The sequence below is a fragment of the Zonotrichia albicollis genome, chromosome 3 (genome assembly GCF_047830755.1).
Source record: "Zonotrichia albicollis isolate bZonAlb1 chromosome 3, bZonAlb1.hap1, whole genome shotgun sequence".
Taxonomy (NCBI): domain Eukaryota; kingdom Metazoa; phylum Chordata; class Aves; order Passeriformes; family Passerellidae; genus Zonotrichia; species Zonotrichia albicollis.
Genome location: NC_133821.1, coordinates 63473578 through 63496490, shown reverse-complemented (window position 1 = coordinate 63496490; position 22913 = coordinate 63473578). Strand labels below are relative to the sequence as shown.

At 41.4% G+C, this 22913-nt stretch overlaps 1 protein-coding gene across 12 annotated transcripts in view; it reads left to right on the top strand.

The window, feature by feature from the left end:
* The window catches only part of HIVEP2 (HIVEP zinc finger 2), a 135631-nt gene that overhangs the window by 49403 nt on the left and 63315 nt on the right, over positions 1 to 22913 (top strand). For 2 of the 12 annotated variants that reach the window (XM_074537654.1, XM_074537660.1), the window contains exon 3: positions 11362 to 11423. The exons of 6 other annotated variants lie outside the window; for them this stretch is intronic. The gene's annotated coding sequence lies outside the window, so the exon portion shown is untranslated. Of the gene's footprint in view, positions 1 to 1974; positions 2338 to 11361; positions 11424 to 12516; positions 12579 to 22913 lie in introns of those variants that run through there. 4 more of the 12 variants (XM_026795405.2, XM_074537655.1, XM_014269315.3 and 1 more) reach the window with 4 other exon arrangements.

The following is a 22913-nucleotide window of genomic DNA, read 5'->3' as shown; positions in this document are numbered from 1 at the left end:
GGGTTTTCCTCCAGCCAGGAGAGACCTCCTCTTTGGGATTTGGACGCTGTTTTGTTGACGTCACCTGTCACACTGGAGATGGTGTTCAAAGCATGTGTTAGCATCCCTGCCTCGTGGCTTTCCCAGCTCTGGAGCTGTGCTCCAGCTGGGTCCCTGCTGGACAGGGACATGCAGCTATGAGGTGATGAGGCCCTGCACCTCAGTGGGACCCGATGCAGCCCCTGGGAGAGGGGCTGGAGGCAGAGGGGATGGGAACAGGGAGGGTGGAACAGGGAGTGCATCCCTTTGACTGACGTCAGTGAGAGGAGAGGAAAGCTCTCCTTGCTTGCCACGGCTTGTGTGATGGCAAAAGGGAGGCCCTGGGCTCTGAGCTGTGAAATTGTCTGATCCATCAGCAACTAACCTCAGAATGTGTGGCAGAACACAGTGAAAGGCTTACAAGCTTTTTAAAGGCTCCTGACAGAGGAGAATTGCAGAATAACTTCTGAATGGGTGAGGGGCTTCCTGTGTTCCATGCAAAATTGCAGGTTGCATTTCCCCATGGAATGTGCAGACTTGTTACAAAGTGTATTTAGGTGCTTCACCTGTTATGGTAAGGTGGTATTGAACACGGTTATACGTCCTCTGTTTTTCACAGCATTTATGCTATTTAAAGAGCTCCTGCAGTTGAGAGCACTGAGGGATTTGAGTGTTTTGATTCCTGTTCCTTCTGTAGGAAGTGCCTTATTTTATTCCGGGGCACTGCATTTTGGAGGCACCAGTGAAAGACCCAGGAATGTCAGGAGAAAAGAGAGACTGCTGCTCAGTGTCTGCAGGAAATTGGTGAGGAAAATCAGCTAGAGGGCACCAATATTTCTTCTTAGGGCCGTTAAATTAGGCCATGTGGACTGGCAGCATATGGATGCATGAGACAAACATGAGGGCTTTACGAAACAGTTGTGCTAAAAATAATTTTTGGTGTTATTTTTAATAATGTTATCACAGATGAAGAAAGTGAGGTAGAAGTTCATAGCCTGAGACAATTCCTTCTCCTGCTTTACAGCATAAACACTATAAATCCTTGAGTGTTTGTTTGGCTAGGTAATGCTTTCCAAAAGTATGTCAATAAAATAGGCATCAGAGCCATAAAATATTTTCCTATATTTAGAGTCTAAATATGTAATAAAAAGTCAGTAAACTTTAGACTCCTAAGCACCAAAATTGCTTTCAAAAAGGGGAGGTTGGATGTTAAAATCAAATATTTAAAGTAAATAAATATTTTAATATTGCCAAAAATGCACAGTCAGTGTTTCATGCTCAGCAGTGTTAGTGGGCTCAGCTGCAGCCTCGTAAGTTTTGTTGCTGTCTGGGCATGAGAAGGATCGTGAAACTGTTGAAGGGGGCAGGAGTATTGTAGGATTATCAGTTGATTGGTTAATTTAGAGGATTATGTTTTTAATGCCAAAAAATCCAGCTGCACAGAATTGCAGAATAATTTAGGCTCAAAGGGATTTCTGGGGATCCTCTTTCTAGCCCCTGCTCAAAGCGGGTACACGGTACGTGGTTTTGCATGTTGCAATCACTTACCTTTGCATGGTTTTGATTTGTGCAAGAAAATTAACTATTTGGGTATTTTTCTTTGTGTGTAGTACAGAGCCAAATACCAAAGAAGGATAAAAATTAAGGCAAAAGTTGATCAAGATAGCATTTAAGCAGCACCGAAATATCCCGTACCATTTTACATATATTGTTTTGGTTTTTTATGATAAAGAAACATTGCTCTAGGCTAGCACGAGGGGCTTAGTTTAAACATTTGTGAATGAATTTTAAATTGTTCTTTTCGTTGCTGGCTAATATGCAGGAGGGATTGGTAAATATTGAGAGCAAAGGCTATACAGCATTTTTAGCCAGTTCTGTTTAGACTTAATCGCTATAATGCAGTGTTAAAATTTACAAAACAGCTTGTAATTGCAGTAGCTTATTTAAACCAGCTATTTGTGGTTATGTCTGCTGAGGAAACTTAAACTTCAATGTTCCCCAGCCATCTAATAGCAGCAAATTGACTGCGGGTCTCTTGAAGGAATATCTAAATGTAGGCTGTTGAATAATCCCTTTGGGGGCCCTGTAACTATTTTTGTGCCTGGATATGCGTCATCAGTGGGTATTTTCTCTGGTGACTAGCTTACATCAGTAGGTCTCCTACCATACGCTCTATCAGTGAGTGACTTATGATTGATGGGAGTCACGGCTGCTGTTTAGCTTTTATCTGTGACCTCAAATAATGGACAACGGGAATTTCCAGGCTGTTAAATTCCTTGAATGACTGAAGACACGGCATGGCTCTGCTGATAACCGCAGGTAGTGCCCAGATCCTGGGTGTTCACCGGGGGCTGGGGCGGGAGGAAGGAGAGGGGGGTTCCTCGGCGCTGCACCCGGCGCTGCCGCCAGCGGCGCGTCCCCGCACGCCGGGAAGCAGGATCGCCGCGTCCCGCCCGTGATGCTCCCGCTCTCCCGGCTCCCCGGCCACCCCTGCCCGCCGGTGGCACCGGCCTTGCCATGTGTTCCCCTGGCCGATCTTATGGGCAGCTTTCCCGTGCCTTTGAAACCAGGGAGACGCGCAGTTCGCAGCGCTGTGGAGGGAAACGCTGTGGAATTTTCAGCTGCAGTCTGGTTGGTTTTTAACCCTTTTTATTAACCATCGGCGGCGAGTGGATTTATTGGCATGCTTCACCCAGGTGCTGCCTGCTGGGCTAAATCTGGAGGTGCAGTAGGCTACGTGGTCTTAAGGTTAAGTTGCACCTGCCACAGTGACCCACTGAGCACACAGTCGTAGTTCATTTCCTGGTGTTCAGTACTTCATTTTAAGGAAATCGGGACTGCAGAAACTGAGTTATCTCCTCTTTCTGTGTCCACTCTGCCTTTCTGTCTGACATGTGAAATGGGGCTGCAAGACAGCTACAAGATTTTCTGTGTTACCTGTGATGAATTTAGCAGCTTGAGTCAGCCCTACGGCGAGGCACTTTGTCATTTCTTCTTCTTTCCCTCCTGTTCCTCTTGTCTCAATCCCTTTGATAAAGCTATGATAGGAAACAAGAGATTGGCTGTCTGCAAACTTGTGCACAGAAATCTCTCAAGCCCTTCTCCTGGTAACCAGGGAGTAAAAATGACAGATATAGATGCTCCCAGTGTGATTGAGGATTAAAAAAAAATCCTTAATGCTGTTTATCGTGTGGCATTGTTTGGCTGAGGGAGGATAGCAGCTGGATCCAAATTCCTTCTCACCACTTCTTCCTGTTGGCAGGTGGCCTTCCGCACAGGCTGGGCTTGCAAACTCTCACGCGGGTCTCGCTTGATTGAGCGCCTGCTATTGTTTCCCATTCAGGTGACAGCAGAGCGGGCTTTGTGCGAGATTCTGAGACTTGAAAAGTTTCGGAGGGAAAACAGCAGCTTTGTTTGAACTCGCCTGTGTGCTCCCTCCTCCGCATGTACTAGCCCAGAGGTCGTAGTTAATGAATGGAACCAGGCTTCCTGCAGGAGGCAGTTAACCCCTGTCTGTGCCTTTGCTGGCACAGTGCGCACAGGTGTGCCCTCGCCCTGGGCCATACGGGCTGTGCGCACCTCTCTGCCCCTTTCAGACAGGTGCCTGGTCCAAGCCTGCCCTGGGGCTGAAGTAAATTTCCTCATCTGCTCTGGCTAGTTGAGTGCTGGTCAAGAATTGCATTCGGCAGAAACAGTAGGAAGAGAAGCAGCAATTAAAAAGAAGCTTGGAAAATCAAGACAGGGAGAGGAGGGAATGGAAAGGTCTTCACTGAACTGTGATTTACAAGTATACTCTTATTTTTGGGTTTGTTTTTTTCAGTTGCTTCAGTAACATTTTGGGATTCATGACAAACTGGTTATATAATGCAAAATCTGTAGAAGGTTGAGCACAAAATGTTTTGATGAATCTTGAGTCATTTGCATTAAAAATCAGTGGATTTTCCTAGGATGTGCTTTGCAAATGTAAAGCTCGCTAACTGGTTGATGCTACTATATGTGTCATTTACCTCAGCTCTCTAGGAATCAAAATGCCTGGCTCCACAGTAATATCTTTTGGCTAATATTGACCTCATTTGCCCCCATTTTTAGGCGTATCATGTTTTAGGATAGTGATAGTATTTTGGGGTAGCTTTCATTTACAGTATTTGTGCAAAAGCTCAGCAGTACCACCTTTCCAGAAAGACTCTCCAAACCTTCAGAACATTTCCAGAAAGGGTTGCCGTTTTCTAAGAAAAAGTGTTGGCAAGTTGCCTGCCGTTTCCTGATGCTTGGCACTGAGGCCAAGGCAGACGGATGAATTCCAAACTGGCATGTGGCAGGGTGTGGAGGTACCTCCCTGTGTGCTGTGACAGAGATGTCGTGCTGGGGACAAACTTAATTTAGGTGCTGAGCCTGCAGTGAAGTCACGCCCCATGGATGCCTGGTCTGCATGCCTACACCCTGTTGCCTTCAGCAACTAAGAACAGGCACCAAGTTCTGCTGGCACAGCTTGAATTGAGGAATGATGATCGCAGTAGCTAAAGCCTTGTTTTTCCAGAAGAGCCTTCATTTATTCAGTGTCCGCCTTTAAAATCTTGAAACTTTCCCTGCACAGTGGCTAACCAGGTATTCATCTGCTTAATTAAAATAATTGGGTGTTGTGAGCAAGGGATACTGCACATTGACCAAAAGTCAGAGTATTCACTGCTGCATCTTGTAATATCTCCATCGGCAAAGCTCTCCCTCCCCCAGCAAAGTGTGTTGGTGTTTCAATGTGCAGCTAGTTCCCAGTGGGCACAGCACTGTAATTACCATACCTGGGAGGCAAAAACGGAGACTGAATCTGACACAGGAATACTGGGGCTTCATTCTGAAATCTGTTTTAAGATTAAATGCTATTCTTTTCTCTTCCACCTCTCCCACCTGTTAAATCTATGACTGTTTGCTCTGTACAGCTGATGTATATTGGGTATTTGTTGAGGGTCATGAGTTGGTACTTAATAGTCTTGGATCATTTTTACACAAAGTACTCTCAGAGCTTAAATACTCTTGAGTGTAAAGAGGTGCTCTGGGATAGAAAGAAGAGAAAAAAAATTAGAAAGCTCACCTTGCTATGGCCCACTGTTTTGACGGCACTATTTTGTTTGAAGAGTGACTGTTCAGAGCAGGCAGTGCTGCTCATTTATTAGTGAAATCTCAAACTCAAGTAAATATACATTATTAGTGTGGGCTGGCTATAGGTTGTAAAAGTATTCTGAAATATGAGGCAAAGTGTGATTTGACATTTTCAGGGGACATGGTATATTTTGTTTGATTTCATTCAAAATCATCTATTATAGTCATAAATACTTTATTTCTCAAGATGATCTTTGTGTTTCCTTAAAGTCCAGTTGAAATGAGTGAAGCAATTCCCAGATGCTTGGAAACTGCAGTTTTGGTCAGTTTGTGTGAGCAATAGCTTATACAGTTTCATTGGTTTGTTTTGGGTTTTGCTCCTTTGGGTACCGTGGAAGAAATAAAGGTTAGCCATCACTTCATTTAGGCATTAGTTTTCTGTAAGGAAAAATAAGGAGTTACTCATAAACATTGCTCATATTTGTAGTGATAGACTAACAAAAGTGAAGAGGAAGAAAAAATACAAGAAAAATACAGTGGAAAGAAAAGTTGGAACAGTGGAAAAAGTTAGTTCATTTTTGTGAATATAATTTTTTAAATCCACTTGGTCCAGTGAATGAAGTGTCTTCCATCTTTTTGATGTTAGTATACAGTAATGTGAGTGAATGGAGTGAGATACCCTTCAGCTCTTCCTGTGTGTTCTGTGCCTGATAACCTCGGTCCTGAGACCTCTAGTCATCTGCTCAGTCCTCCCTGCAAGTGGCTAGTGTCTTTAATAGATTGTTGGAGATCCAGGACTAGGTTTTCAGTAATTTCATAGATTTATAAATGTTACCCTGTCATCAAACAGTTAAATTAAATCCATGAAATCCACCTGTTTGTTGGCACGTGGGCAGAAGAGAGAAGGAATATACTGCAGGTGAAGGCTGTGTACTGTGGCAGACAGGAAGGTGCCTCCTTTATGTCAGCAGTTTGGCACCAACTCCTGTAAACTGTGGCAAAGTCTTTTCTTGGTCTCGTTTCCTATATCTACATGGAGCAGTAGCTCTTCTAGCAATTTTTGCTCTTGGAAGTATTTCTCTTCAGTGTCACAAAGTGAGCATTTTTCCTGCAGGACCTCAAACAGCTCAACAAGTGGTGAGCTTCCAGTGACTCAGCCCAGCGTCCCTGTCCCTCTGCTTGCAGCCACCAGCACTCCCTACCAGCCACTGTTCTCAGATGAAAAGCCAGGCGTGCATCCTGAGGCAGGAGTGGCTAATGGACAGGGTTATCCTGGATAACGAGGTCCTGGACTCCAAGGAGACAGTGAGGGAAGAAGCTTCTTTCTAAGCCAAGTTACATTTTTTCTGAGTCACATGCTGGCCTTTTGCACATCCTGCCTTGGAACCTTGCTGTAAAGGAGGCAAGAAAGAGATACCTCACACTGACATCCCCAGGAGCCTTGATAATGTCAGGACACCTGACGGTACAGCGGCACTTCAAAAATGGCACTGTCATGAAGGATTTACATGATACTGCAATAGCTAATAACACAAGGGCAGTACAAGGTACTTATTCAAAATTGCTGAGGAGTTTGCCAAGTGTCTGTAGTTTCATGACATGACTTTGTCCCTCTGCAGACAGGCCTTTAGCATTGAGGAGTTTTCCAAAAACTCAACCAGTCTTTCTCAAGTATAATTGCCAGTTGCTACCCTGCTAGTTAAAAACAGTAACAACAAAGTTAAAAAATTAAGTTCCTTACCAGTTATTCATTTTGTTTTCACAAACTTATTCCAGCATCCTCAAGGATGGACTCTCTTTTCTTCTTGCACACTTATTTATCCTTTTGGGTTGTGAAGTGAATGAATGTTTGGGGATTGCTCTGTGTGCTGCTTGGGACCATCTTTGTTCAGGGACAGAGGAGATACAAAGTCAGTCCATGAGGTCTGAGGACTGTCCCTTGCTTGGGAGATAGGATAACAATCTGCAGTGTGAAACTCCTTTCTCTCCTTCAAGGAATTCTATTTCTTTAGACATAGGCCAGCCAGACATCCTAATCTGGAAGTCTGCAATTTGGGAATAAAAAGGGGTTATTACAACTAAGAAACAGAAAACTTATTAAACCCCCTTTCACTAACATGCAGGGAAAAGTGATAGTAATCAAATTTTCTTAGTCTAACCAAATCATGGAGGCTACTTTGCTGTTAGCTCTCCATTCCCCATAAAGCTCAGAGCCATGCACTGATGAAATACAGCCTGTCTTTAGAAGCAAGGTAGTGATTTTCCACCCTCTTGACTCTTGACCAGGAGCACAGTCTCATGCAAGCAGGAGCTTGTTGCTGGTTACAGAGGGAGCAAGGCTGAATATCAGAAGGTCAGTTGCTCTTTTTAGTTTAGCATTTTATACCTTGATTTCTATTAAATTAGATATCATAGTGGTATCAGAGACAAGATCACCTGGAAGGGAATGTCTCAAAGAGGTATGAAGTAGTAAAATGATGCAAATGAGCAAAAGGAACATTAGTTTAACTACTAGAAAAAAAACCATTATGGTGGAAGTCTGTTCTCTTGAGGGAAACTAGAGGACCTGATTAGTTGGAGCAACTAAAAAGTGAACTGGACAAAATGCTGAAAAATATACTACATAGATTTTTCTTACTTAGATATAATATGATCTAATAGACTTTGATAATTTCCTTTTTGAACTAATTTCTGGGATTCTAAGATCACCTTTTAAAAATGATCATTTTTTTGCCTATCTCATTGCAAACCTTCTTTGTGAAATTTTTCATCAGTTTTACCACAGAGGGAGGCATTTGCAGTAATCCAGCATGGTGGTATTTTGAAGACTCCAAACATTTCTCATGGCCATATCTTGCCATTGCTCCATTGTAAAATTCTCGGAATACTTGATGGGAGCTTTGCGTTAAATTGTAAGGTATTTTTATCCAGCTGCTCTTTAGAGGCCCAAGTCATATGCATGTTCTATTCCCAGGGTAGCCTTCTTCCAGTTCCGTAAAGATACAATTTGGCTTTACAGGAAATAATAGTCATGCCTACCACACTGTAACTAAAATATTCAGACACATGAATCTTTTTCTTGACTTCCTATAAAAATGTCATTTGTAGCTGTATTTTGTTTGTTCTGGTTTGACTATAGTATAAACAAGAGTTTATTAAAACATTAGCTCTAAGTTACAGTTCTTTTTTGAGACTGCCAGGTCTTACAAAAAATATTACTGAAACTGCAGGGCAAAACCACATATTAACAGAAAAATGAATAATGAGTCTGTTTTCATATGGATTTTTAAAAGTACAGCTTGTAGTTGAACTAAATGTACTATTTCCTCCACTTCAGTCAGGAAACTCTCATAGGCTTTTAACTGTGCCACCAAAAAATTAATGCTTCAGCTGTTTAACAGATATCAAAAGCCAGTTTGACAATTGTAATCTCTTCCAGGAATTCCCTTTCCCATTTTCCCTCCCTATGAAAACAGATAACAAGATGCTTATATAGTAGAAATGGAAAGTCAGAGCTATTTTATGAAGCGCTGTGCATTTCTTCCAGCCTTAGGAGATGAGGCATGACATCTCCACGCCAGGGTAGGAAATGCAGGCACTCTGTTGTGTAAGTAGCATTTGCTTCAAGGATTAGCTGCTTGCCAAGATAGCACAGATTTAAATGTTTCCTAAGCCATTTCTGAGTTTTTACATAACATGGCAGTGACAGGAGAGCTGTGGAGATGGCTGGGTGGGGACTCAAAGCAGCGACCAAGGAAAGACAAAACCAAGGGAAGCAGAGAAATATGCTGCATGTGCCAGCATCAGCTGACACGGCAGAACTGAAGGCAAGGGAAAGCAGCACCAGCCAGGCTTCTCTTGGATTTCTGTCCTCACTTTTAACTTGCAACAAGATGAGACAAACTGAAAGGAGATGCCACTTGAACTTTTGTTCTGAAGCATCTCAAAAAGGCACTGAAACATAGACTCAAAGGTCAGAACTGTTCCGTTTTCTGGAACAAATTCCCAGGACAGCTGTTAATACTACTCTGTCTTTTAAGGCTAATCTTTAATAGTATTCAGCGATACATATTAAGAAATATATAGTATTACTGTGGCTGTGGTGAGGAACGTTTTGTTCTTCTCTAATGACAGAAAGGAGATTCTGTGTTAGAAGAGTGAAATAATGAAAGAGGTTGCCAATAAAAAAAGCCACTGTGTTTGCAGAGGGTGCCCTTGTGTTCAGCAAATGCCAATTAGGGAACTGTCACTTTATGTGTACCATGGGTTATTACTGCACAAACAGTTGTACAATTACGCACTGGGTCAGAAGGGCAAGTTACCTTCACCTCACAGCCATTATTTTAAAGCAAACACAAATACCAGGCACACAAACATCAGGCGCTGTGGCAGTAAAGTAATGACTCTTTGAAAATGCAGGTTAAAGAAAAAAGAGTCCACGTAACAAGCCTTGGCATTGTGGAAGGTAATTTTTACTGTGTCTGCATTACATAGATTAGAAACACCATCTTTATATAATGAAGCACACACTTCTTCCACCACTTGAAATACAGTTTATATGTTGTTATGTTGTTCTGATGTTTGGAAATATAAAGAGACTATACAGAATATACATTTTTTCAGTTACCTTCTTTGATACTGAAATGTTTGTAGTCCACATGCCCTTGTAAATGAGTTTGAGCACTTCGTTCTGGTGTGCTACCAATGGTCTGATGTCACCATCATCTGATGCACTCTGCTCTCAGCTCTTGTGTGGCTGTGACTGACTTTAGTAAATGGAATAAAGGACAGTTCTGCAATGACCTTGTGCAAGACATGTCCTTGGGTGTTTATTACTTGCACTTCTTTGTAGGTGTTCTACTTGGGATTTTATTTTGCATATTTTGCCTGAAGCTTCATTGGATTCAAATCTAAATAGGCAGAATGAGCTGGGGATGCTGTGGCCATCCTGGGCACACACAGCATAGCCGTGCTGTACGTGGATTCATAAGTGTGGATCTAAGGCTATCAAGTTTGCCTTCTTTTCTAATGTGGTTGCCATCTGTGCTTGTTCTGGCTTCTCTCTGGGTTGTAAGAAAGAACACAGTTCAGCAGGGATTGTGTTACCATCGGTGGCCTGAACCTTTGTGCTCGCTTGACCTCATAGCTCTAGGAAGCTCAGCTGGCAAACATAGCACAGACCTTTGTGGCAACACCCTCTGGGAGAGTGGGCAGCCACTAAGGTTACCCTGCTTCCATATATGCCGAGGTATTTTCATTGACATGCTCTTTTCACGGGTTTGAAATCGCTGTGGCTTTAAAGCACCAGCTTTCCCTGAAGCGAGGGCACCGTGCTCACCCGAGGACCTGCTCGAACCCAGCATCTGCCGGGGCAGGACGGGGTGGCAGAAGTTAAATGGAGAGCATTAGTTTGAAAAATGTTATGAGGTCACCATCCTTTTAAATTGGTTTACACAGATGGCTGTCTGGTTTGTTGCTTTGTCCTTGCTTAATAGTAACTGTTTATGGAAAAACGAATTGCTTTGCAGAAGGAGGTCCAAAAGCTCATGCTGTTGTTTCCCTCACTGGAGATCTTCGTGTTTTTATGGGCATACAAAGATTTGGTCTGAAATGAAGATTAATTAGGAACATAGTGAATAATTAACTGTTTGACTTATTGCTAAGCTCTGCAGTCACTGGGTTAGAAATGATTTCCCCAACTGCAGGAGATAAGAGAAGGTTATTCCCGGTTTCACAATGTCCATATTGTTAGGGCTTTGTGCTGTGTGTATTCTGACATCAGCTGATACCTACGCAAGCTGGGTCCAGCTTCTCATCCAAACCACTTCCTGGGGTTTTCTCGGGTAATGGCAGTGATTCAGAAGACACCACAGTGCCTCAGAAAGCCAGTTTTTACACATTGCACCCAGACTGTGTGACCATGAAGAAATGAAGTTCTTAGGAAAGAAAAAAATACCCCCTTTTTTTTGTTTGTTCTGCATTCAGATTTAGATGTACATTGCTTGGCTTATCCTACTGACCTGTTCACAGACTCACATTCTGTTTTGTGGAAGATGTAGGAATATGATGTACACATATGCATGAGGCAGAAGCCTGAGGCTAGTCTCCAGGCAGAGATGCTGATTTTGCATCCAAAATTGTTCCTACCTGAAAAATACTTATTAAAAAAACCAACAAAGTAATAGACAGGATTATTAAAAAAAACAACAACAAATCAAATCTAAATAATGATGCTCTGCACTTTTGTAGGACTGTCTACTTAAGAAGCTGAGAGTGAGTTAGGAACATTGATGAAGCCTCTATTCTGTGAGGTGGGTATGTGGTTTTTATTACGATTTTGAAAAAGCATAAAAAATTCAAACCATTTGCTGGAGTCCAGCCACAGAACTATTTAAGAGCTGGTAATAGAGTCCAGAAATTTTCTGCCATGGCACATGTTCCAATTAACAATTACAAATAAGGTCTTTTGCCCTTCTCTGAAGGAAGTGATGAATTTTTTCATTCTGTTAGTGTTTCAAGTGGCTCTTTTGATTTTTGATTTCTGACTAATGGAATAATTGACTCTCACAGATACTTTCTCTCCTCTGCTCTTGTGGTGGCCTTAGATCAAAGTTTGGGGAGATAACAGTCTGTAATAGGGGAGCCAGTGGATATCAAACATGTCCATTGGATCCAGGCCAAACATAATCTGGGGCTCAGAAATGTTCTGTGTGTTTCATTACTTTTTCATATTTTAGCATTCTGTCATGGTCAGATGAACCAACAGTCTTTTAATAAATCCCCTTCCGTATTCAGACTTGCAGCTCAGGTTTGCAGGCCCATGGGGGCTGGATTATTTGAATAAGTCTGAGAAGTGAAACTGAACATTTGTAGGTGCAGCAAGCAATTACAGGCAGCCAATCTAGTGAATCTTGTAATTTTGATAACCTTTGTTATCACAAGATGCTGCATGCAAAACCATCAGCTCTCCTTGCCCTGTGTGTGAGCAGCTCGGATGTGGGCCCTCAATGCTTCCTTGTGCCAAAGCTGGCTGCTGGAGCATCCCCATTCCCAGGGAGCAGTGACCTAGAGAATCTCTCTCTTGGGTTCTTGGTTATTTGCACCACTTCCCCTTTTGGCATCATGAGGTAAACCCTGTTGAGTGGGATTCTGCCTCCTGCTTCATGCCATTGGGATCCTGGATTTGTGGCAAGAAATAAGTCAGGATTGGAATTTTCTTTAAACTGCTGTATGTTTTTAAAAACTGATTTTGGAATAAATTGCTCTGACAATAAGTACCAAAATATGTATTGATAAAATATGAATTTATGCATGCCAGCATTTTTCTCTTTTGTATCTATTCACAAATACATACCAAAAATTGACTGTAGCTCCATATGGCTCCCAATCTCTTCCCTCCCCCAGCTGTCAGCTTCTCCTCACCTGGATGACTAAATGGGAGCAGAGTGCTGGGCCATGAACTGAAGGTGGGTGTAGCAAAAAAGCTATATTGAATGTGTTTTCTCTGGGACATCACTGTGGTTCCTCAAGTGCCTCTCAGTTTGGATGGAAAATGCATTAAAAAGGTGATGCAGTTTGGTGCCAATCTTAGTTTCACACACTGAAAAAGGAATGAAAATACTCAGAGGGTGAGTTACTTCTGTGCTGATTTCCTTTTTGGGCAGCAGTGGTTGTGTAAAAGCTATTATTGTTTTAGAAACTTTTCAGTATGGTTATCAATTAAAATCATTCATTTTTTAATCTGAAATTTTCACTTGACTGAAGTAGAGATGTCAGGCCTGTTTGTAATTAGTTCAGCAGGGCTACAGGGAAGTTGAGATACCTCCACTCCAAGGCCTTCCATTTTGTGAGCATAAGTGCCATTTACTTTGTTCAGTTCTGAAGTGCTCAAATTCAAAACCTTTGGTAAGATTTTTAATACATTGTTTGATTGAAATTATGCAAATCCATTGTAGTAGTGTAAAATGATGTAAGATCTTTGGGAGGGAAAGCACCCATTTCTTCTGCCCTGATGTGTCTGGAGGTGAAAGGCTCAGCTTTCCCGTGCCGCTGCATGGTAGGTGGTGGGATGGCACAACTCGCTGCCCACGTGCCACTGCTCACATCGGTGTTTTGGTGTCCACCAACTCCTCAGAGTCTCCAAAATGGGAACGTTATGATCCAGGACTAAGTGTTGTTGCCATTAAACAATGATCCCAAAGTTACCTCGGCTTCTGGTGCTGGGTGGGCAGGAACAGAAGTGGGCTTCTTCTGTTGTTGATATTTTTTGTAAAGGAGCTGAAATGATCACAGCTGATTTGGAGTTTTTTTTCCAAGATTGCTTTTTGCCGCTTCCTTTAGAAACCAAACAAGAGCCCACAGCTTTCTGTCCTGTTGGAACATTGAGTTGTGTTGTCAAATTCAGAGCAGTTAGATGAAATTTTAAAGATATCTAGAGGAATAAAAATACAAAGAAACAGCTAAGGAGGAGCAGAAGACAAAAGTGGTTGAAAGAAAATTTAGATGGCAGAAGGTTCTGAAATACTTTACCTCTCCTCTAATGGGGACAAAACCTTGACAACTCTTAAGCAGTAAGACATCTTACTTCAGAACATTTAAAATATTGCTACAGTTTTATTTTGCATATTTTTTAAGTCATGAAGGTATTCCAACTCATCAACTAGCAAAATACTGTCAAACTTTAGTATTGAAGTATCTTGTTATATCACAAGGCCTATTATTTTCATTTCTCTTCATTTAAACCAGGGACAAAATTTTTATATTTTATTGAACTTTTCATTTCTATCAAATGAGTTTGTTTTTCTTTTAGGAAACCCCAGTAGGAAAAGTTTGAATGAGTTACAGTTTTAAATTTTTTTCAATTCTTACTGTTCAGTTTCTGTTTTAAAAATAAGTAAAATGTGCCCTCTTCTACTGTCTATAAGCCCCACAATCCCTAGAATTACGTATTTTTGAAAGCATAGGATTTCAGCACAGATAGGACTGACTTTCCATTTCTGTGAGAATGTTTACAGTTGAATGGTCTCAGGAATAAAACTGAAGCTTTTTTACGTGTATGTTTTGTGAATGTAAAACTCGCACACACTCTGAGCTGTGAACCAAAAAGCTTCAGATTGAGCCAGCAGAGAGGAAGGAATTTGTCTGCTACACAGCAAAAGGAAGTATTTGCTGTGTTATTGAAGCACATGGCCTTTTGCCATCTTTGATAAAGTATTTAGGGTTGTGCACCCAAAGTCTGCTGCCCTCTTGACCCATCATTCATCACTGGCTGCGGATGAGGTAGATGAGATGCAGCTCCGTAGGAGAGCCATTGTTTCAGCCCTGCACAGTTCCTCAGAGAGCGGAAGCTGCAGACAAAGCGGCTCCCTGTGATTCACCACGCTGCTCAGCCTCCTGGTGGTTTTTCTTTTACCTGTACCTTTTCTGGTACTTCTCCTGCTCTGTGCTGGCCAAGGTGGACAGGCAGCCACGATGAAGCTGTGGGATTGATCCACTTTCCACTCAGCTTCTACTGGGTCCAAATGAGATAAGCGTCTGGGATTTTTTTTTTCTGTATTGAAAAGGAGAAGCAGATACAATTATCACAGCATTTGCCTTGGCAATGCATTCAAATTTATTCCCCTTTTAACTATTCAACACTGTTGATAGATGATGCTTAAAACGTGGAATTGCCCATAATTTTTCTAGCACACTGTGAATTGCCCAGTCTTTTTTTTTTTTCCTCTCTGTAAGCATTTCTGGTTACAGAGATGCCAGCATTCCCAGTAAGTATGCTAAGAATGTAGAGTTATACTCTGTACTGCTAAATTAACAGACAGGAATAGTCACACCAAACCAGATTCAGCTCCCAGATGGGAAAGCGTCTCCTCTAGACCAAATTTTAATGGCTTTTTTACATGAGAAATTTTCACCAGTGTAGCACACTGCATGATTTAAAACAAATGCTATCATTTCTCTCTGTTGGTGACAGGTAACTTGTAGAAAATATAGCTTTCTTTGTAACAACCAACCAGGGCTTGGGAATGTCTGGACATTTAGGTAGGCTAACTAAGTAGGTTAACTGATCTTTTATAATCTTAAACTATTTAAATTTTAAAAGATCATTTTTAGTTTAGCAATTGTTTTTTTAAGCGCTAGTTTGAAGGATCTGATTCTTACTTGATTTGTTATATATGCAATCCTCTTAGCTGTTAATTCCTGTAAGTGACAGGAGAATGAGCCCTAGATGGCACAACAACAATATGAGAAGAGTTAACTTGGATTGTTGTAGGATGTGGTGTGAAATATTCTCTGAAATATTCTCAGACATTTCTGCCTCCTGACTAGGAAGGGTCTGTTCATGAGAGGATAGAATCCATGCTCTTTGGCAGTTTGCCTGTGTCAGCTGGAATATTGTAAGAGATTTTGGCCCCCTGCAAATTTTAACAATGACTGTGTTATGATGAAGTGATGCAGAAGTTTTATGATTTGTTTAAAAGAAGAGAAAGGGTCTTCCACTTCTTGTGAATGCTTGACCTAAGAGTCACTGCAGTATTCAGCCTGACTTGTCCTTGGAACTCCTTTATGTTTCTGCCATGAAGTCAAGTGGGATGCGCAAATGCTGGAAGGAAAAGTTAGAAGCTGTGTATGTGGGCATTTGGACAGAAATATACAGTTTTCTGTGCTTGTACCAGACACTTTAAATATCCTACCTCCCAGTCACTGCAGCTGCTTAGCCACTGAGGAGATACTTTAGATGTCATTACTTTGTGCTGTTCTCCAGTTCGTGGTATTTCTAATTTTGAGTGCACTGTATTACCCTATTTCTGTTTATAAATCTTTTAAGTGTGCACATTAAAAAAGTAATTAAATTGTCATTATAATTTATAGTATGCCTGAAGTCAATCACCTAATTAAATGGAAAAAGCAGAGAGGTAGTAGGTTCATAAGCATTTATTAAGTACTACAGTATTAATTATGCAGGACTTTTGAACCAAGCAAAAGAGGAAGGAATGGAAACACCAATCTAAAAAGGCTTTCCATTGCTGGCCTTCTCAATTTAATAATGTGAGATACCCCCCAACCCCCAGCTGGCAGGACAACACTAATGCTTTCTTTCTGTTAATTTTTAATGAAATTATGATGGGGATTTTTTTTATGACAACCACTTGCAGCATTTTCCTGTAATATTTTTGAAAGCATAATTTGTCCCCATGCAAGGGCCTATAAATACATGAGTAGAATTGAAGATACATTTAGAGTTATGGTTTGGGGTGGATTGTGCTGGAGCAGACTCTTGGTCGTCACTCCTCAGCATCTCAGGCAGGGAGTGGAGCCTGTGCTGGTCCCAGTGGCTTGGGGGGCACTGGAAGAAGGGGCTGAGCCCAAAAGGGCAGGCAGGCTGTGAGTGCCACTAGGAGAGGGCAGGGATTTGTAGGGACAGCGTGGACGTGACAAGGTTTGCACTTTCTTTGCAGCTGTTCTCTCACCTCCAGCTGCAAATCTGTGTCACTTGTCTGACAGTGGAGGGGATGGAATGCTGGCTCACCCTGCAGGGCTGGGGTCAGGAGGAGGCTCTGTAAGGTGGCAGACTGTGGGCTGAGCCATAGAAATGAAAGTGCATTTTATCAGTGAGCTTGTGAAACAGGGCTGTCTCACTATGGCTGGCTTGTACTTTGCTGCATTAGGTGAACTGCCTGGAGCAGGCAGATGAGCTAGATGGAGCAGAAGCCCTAAAGTCAGGATTTCTTCTCTTTTGCTAGTTTGTTAAAAAATTTAAAACTCTGGTAACACACCAAAATAAACTTATCTGCATTCCATGTTGTTCCCAAGATTTTAATTTCACCCTCATGACCTTTACACCTGAACATCAGTCATTGAAACCTCTCTTTTAGATAGCAGGGGGGTCTAATCCATCAGCCCTGAGCCCTGGCTGCACTGAGGCAGACTGCAGGCTTTAGGGCAGAGAGAGACTGAGCAGGCAGAGGCAGCTGCTGCGAGCACTGCAGCGGTCCATGATCTCCTGCTCATCCATCGGCCTGCACTGAACAAAGCCCAGCTGGTTCTTGGGAATACCAGTGCAGGCAAACATCAGGAACAAACCAGGGCAAGCCCCAGTAAGGGGTCTGACAGAATCCAGAGTATGCTTTGCAACTCAATTGGATATTGATGGTGAGGGATACAGTGGAATCCTTGGAAAGGAACACCTATGCTTTTCTACTGCAAGAACTTGTAGTAACAAAAGGTGGTTCACTAGAGATGGGGCCTTTAAAAGACCTTTAAATCACAGGTCTTTAAAAGAAAACATGACCAAAACACCCACTACTGTATAAATGGACAGGTAGAGACTTACCTACTTGGTCTGTCATTATCACATTGATTTAACACATTTAGAACCTAAGTGCACAGTATCAGTTTATCTTGCAGTATATTAAATAGGAAGTCATTGGCCAAACCTAATCTCAACATAAGGGCAGCATCTGAAAGTTGGACCTCACTTATCTGAAAACTGAAGAACCAGGTCAATAGCTCTTTTTCTGAAAGAAATTTGAGATTATGTGATTGGAATATAAATCCCCACTGAAGACCATTTCTTTTCACAGTCTTTAATAGGCTGAACTGAATTGACAGCAAAAATGACCAAAAAAAAAAGGGCTAGACTGAATTATCAGAAGATTTACTTTGTATAGGTATTATATATTTTATACAAAAAACATTGAGTCTGTTTGGCCATAAGCACTGCAGGATTGTGAACCATCTTCTTCAGTACAAGGATGAAGAGGATTGTGCTCTGAGGCCAGGTCCAGCAGCTGATGTTGCAGCATCCCTTTTCCTTGTCCTGCACATCCCCTGAATTACAGACGTGCATGTCTTGCCAGAGGGGGACCTGTGGTTACTGCCCTTAACCTGTTTATTACTGGAATTAATGTTTCAAACAGATATAATTGGGATTCCCTTTTCAACAGGCAGTGTTTTACCTTATATGGAGAAAATTAAATTATTGACACCTCTTCATCTCAGAACTCATAATAACCCTATAATGAGCACAGTCATTATGCTTCAGGTTAGCACTGCAGCAGTGTTACATAAGGAATGTAACTTGACAGTTTTCTGGGGGAAATAATTATGTATATGATATATATCGCACATATATATATGAAAGATAGTGGCCTAACCAAGGTCTCAGATGACATAATACAAGTTGGGTTATATAATTCATTTTATGGTCAATAAGCCTGTCTTCTGAGCTGCATGTTGGAAAACATGCTTGTCTGTTTGTATCAGAGTTTATATTTCTCTCTTTAATATAGAAATTGCTGTGCCATGCTATTGTAGCCTGTTTTCAGCTTCTCATGCTGGTACTAGGCAAAGGCAGCCCCAGCACTGGTGTCCTCTCTTTGTTGAAACAGTGAAAAACTAGGAAACCCAAACCTTCCACATGTTGATTCTGAAAACAAGCTGGATGAGTCTTATATTGCAGCCCTTTGAAGTAAGAGCGGAGCAGAGTCATTGGCACAGAGTCAAAATTGGCACTCTGCCAATTTTTGTGTCTTAACAGAGGAAATTAAGTCCCCTCTTCGTGTGTCTTCAGCACTTTAGGCATGTATTTTCATTGGGAAAATTGACTTGTTTTATGCTACAGGCAGATAATTGATTTAAAGTCCCATATATATGATACAATGATATGCAAAATGAATGCTGATTTTTAAATCCACAGTTGTGGAAATTGCATTTTCTCAGGTATCAAAAGCAGCACAGGTGTTCTGTCACAGATGGAGAGCTTGACCACCCCAGTCTGTGTTTTTGGGATGCTCAGACATCACTCAGAGGGAGCTGTGCTGGGCACTGGCAGAGGTGGGACAGTGGATGTCTGGTGGCACGTGCCTTGCACACACAGTGTGTGACTCCAGGCAGCTCAGCCAAAGACTCTCTGTGAGCACGAGGAGGTCACCAGCTTCTCCTGTGCTCCTGGATCTCTTCTGTGTTGGGAGCACAGGTGTGTCACATATAAGAGGTGAGGGATTTTACTTAAAAGTCAAAGTATATGGGCCATTATTGCAGACCAGGCATAGCAGAAGTAGCTTTTAAGTTTCTGCTGCTGGAATTTGGTATGGCCTCAACAGCGTCCAGATGTTCTGTGCAAATGTTCAGGTAATCTTGATGCTGATGTGGCTTCATTCTGAGCAATCCCTAATGGGGGTGGCATAAGTTTATGGAGGGAGGTAACACTCTTGGTTGGTGTTTGGGTGGAAGTTCTCTGGACTTACAGGGCACATGCTGAAGAAGAGCAGTATTAAATTCCAGCTATTTAATTAATATGAGTATTGATCTTGTATGTGGGATTTTCTTGAGGTATCTCTTGGGAGAACAATATTAAATTTGAAAGAACAAATGCCACTAGAAAGCAGGGAGTTGTGCAATGACATATTTTTAACTTCAAGCCTCATAAATTAAATTCCTAGGTAGACTTGGTGCAAATATTTAAAATCCTCTTCAGTCCACAAAATCAAAGAGCCAAAGGGCAACTTGAGTTCACAGGACTCTTCAGGAAGATGGAAGAGCCAAAGTCAAGCTGAAAGTGTTTTTGAGAGAACAAATCTAGGTACATTGGGCCTGGAGAAAGCCTAAGTGAGAGCTTTGGGTGCACATATGTATCTGCAAGGGCTGGAATGAAAAGGCAAGATCTTTTCATATGTTGCTGAAGAGAAATTGGGGTGAAATACTGTGGTTAAACTACAGCAGGGAGTACTTTGCTCTAGACTGTTCGATACTGGAAAGGAGTTACTACTGTACAACATTTAGGTCAGTGGAGCAAACTGCCACGGAGGGTGTAGGGTCAGTGACAGCTAGACTAGGTAAGTGACTATTATAGGTGGCCTAGGATGACCCTAGGTGGCTTTAGAGTGGCTTCCATCCTAAATGTTTCTGTGATTTTTGTTCTCTTCTGATTCAACTATTGTCAGACTGACTTGTTCTTCCAGTTAGTATGTGAATTATTACAGCCCTATTGCAAAAAAACCCTCTGCGTGTAAGATAAAAATATGACCAATATTACTTTGCATTTATTGCAGATGTAAAATGCCAAATAATTATTGCATAAATTATGTATTACAATACATAATACAGTGTGTTTGTGTTTGTGGATAATCTCTGGAAATTGGTATTAAAAATAAAATCTTATAAATATTTAGGCTATACTTAAAACATTTGAGTTTTTTCCTTAGAATTATACTTTTATTTTCACAGGAATTTCTCCATATTTTAAAGATAGGAAATGTCTAGCATTTTAGAGAATAATCTCACACGGGAGGTGAGATGCAATCTGTCTCCCCATGACCACATGAGCTACATCTGTCCTGCTACAAATGTCTGTCGTGGTGCAAGTTTCCAGGAAAGGGTTTAGAGGACTTACAGATCAGTAAGCTCTGTGTGTTCTTATGTATGTGCACACCCTTAAGTAATGGTGTGATAGTCTTACCCAGCAGTTACTGTAGTCAGTGGAATTTTTAATTGAAGACACAGTTCCTCTATGCCAGGTTATGTTTTCTTTCAAGACACTTCATTGTTCAAAAGCAGGCTCTGGTGTTAATTAAAATTGGTGCATGGGTAAAGATTGACTTTCACCCACAGGAGCAACATGATGTATAGTTAATCACACCTGGCACGGAAGAGCATTTCTCTTTGGTCTCAATCCAGGTTCCACTGACTTTTACGATATTTGGATCAAGTTTTCCAATCATGTTGCTGTGATGATCTGCAAACCCACTGAGGACTTCATTGCTCATTGCCAGGACTAGCTGTTATGAAATGGTATGAAAAGCATTGGAACATAGGTGCCAAAACCTACATCTGCCGTTCAAGTGAAGAATTTCTTTGACTTGTCAGAATGAAAGAAATGAAGTAGCCCCAGCACAGTTAATTCTGACTCCATTTACTTATCCTCTTTTAATCACATTTGAAACTGCTGTAGGATTGGTGTATTACTAAGCAATCCTTAGAGAAGAGGTGAGCAGTGTCCTAAGGTCAGGCAAGGTTCATCAGGCTCTGCCTGGAGCCTCTTCCTGGGATCTTGTTATTCTGCTTGTCTCCCATGAAGTAGTCCTGACAGAAAAAAATAGCTTCTTTTCTTTGAGTGCTTGCTCTTCTGTCAAGAAGCAGTAAGGAGTGTAAGAAATTTATGGTGGTCACAAATGTTCTAGAACAGTGCAATAATGGTTTGAAACATAATTGACTAAATTTTAATATATCTATTATAACTGCCTGAATCAAAAATGATTATATTAATTTTTAGAAATGCTCGAGTGGAAATTTGAATAATTCTTTGGAGATGTAAAATTCAGTAGGGATCTGTTTTGTCCTTTTTTCCCTACCTTATCACTTCTCTTAATCATTCATTGTATCTGAATTTCTGAGTGATCACTATGGTTTGTTGTGTCTTTTATTCTTTGTGAGAAGCCTTTAGCTTGATTTCTTATGTTTCTTAGTAGTAGCATTATATTTTCCTGGTAGAAACAATTTTTTGGGCCTTATGTGTTGATTCTGTCATCCAAAAGCATTTTTTGAGTCCTGTATATTTTTCTTGTCTCCTTTCCTGGGGCAGTTTTTCCTTGGTTGGAGCTTCTACAGTCAGAGTGGCCTCTCACCATTTTTCTGGTTTTACTAATTTTTGAGCTTTAGCCCTTACATAAAATCAAACCTTGAGGGTTTAAGGGTATGAGTCTTGGAGAAATTGCCACCTTATACTCCTTAGTCTTTGCTTGCAGCTGCCCCAAAGCTCAGCTGAATGCAGCAGAGAAAGCAAAGGTAGCCTAAAAACCTGTTTTTTCATTTCTCTGTTTCCTGGGGCAACCAGGCCTTGAAGATACCATATGTTAATATGAAACATCCTCAGAAACCAGGTTTAGCTAATCCCTGCCAGTCTCTTTAAGTCAGCCAGTCTCTTTCTGCCATTTAGTGTTATGGTATCTGTTTGAGCTGGCACCTAGCTTTGGGAACACAGGCATCAAATTTAGTGGAGGCTCTGCTCACCTGCATTATCATTTGTGTTCCAAAGGTCAGTAATTTTTTCTTAAAATATATTGCTTTTTAATGAGTTTTCTGGGCATAGTAAAATAGGCAATTTAGAGAGGGATGAGTTTAGTACACTATTTGGAGTCTGCATTTTATTCTTTCTTGTCTTGACTATCACAAAATGATATTCAAGAGGGGTACTTTGTCTACAACAACATTTATGAGCTTTGAAAATTCAGGCTAAAAACTGTGTGTCTGCCCTGAAGAAATGGGTCTTCTGTCAAATACCACATCATAGATAATTTTTATTTGGGGCTTTAAGTTCAATAGTGTGTCTGGTAAGCTTATTTCTTCAGCTGTTACTTTAGTGATGCAGCAAGCTAAACTTTCCATCTTGCCTTTTCCATAACTCTTCATCTATGCTTCAGATCTCAGACAGTGGACAGGAATTACGAGGGACTGCACAGCTTAAAGATGACTCTCTGCCCATGGATCATCATTGCTTACAGGCTGGAGATTACTTGTCAGAAGAGCTGTGGAAGTGCTCTGCTTCTTACTCCAGGCAAAGCCATCTGGGTTGGCTTTGGTTGAAGGTCAACGAGGGCTCACAGTGAATGAGGTAGAAATGTGAGCCTTCAGCCAGCATGGAACAAGTAGGGACAGAAGGACTTCAGCTTCCATAGCTAGAGCAAGACGCGCTGTCATAGCTCTTAGCCAGCAACATTTTCCTTTAAATGAGACGTGCCGGGATAGCTTGGACAGCTACGAGCTTTTGTATCACGTTTTCCTACATGACGCTGAGGAAAAAGTCT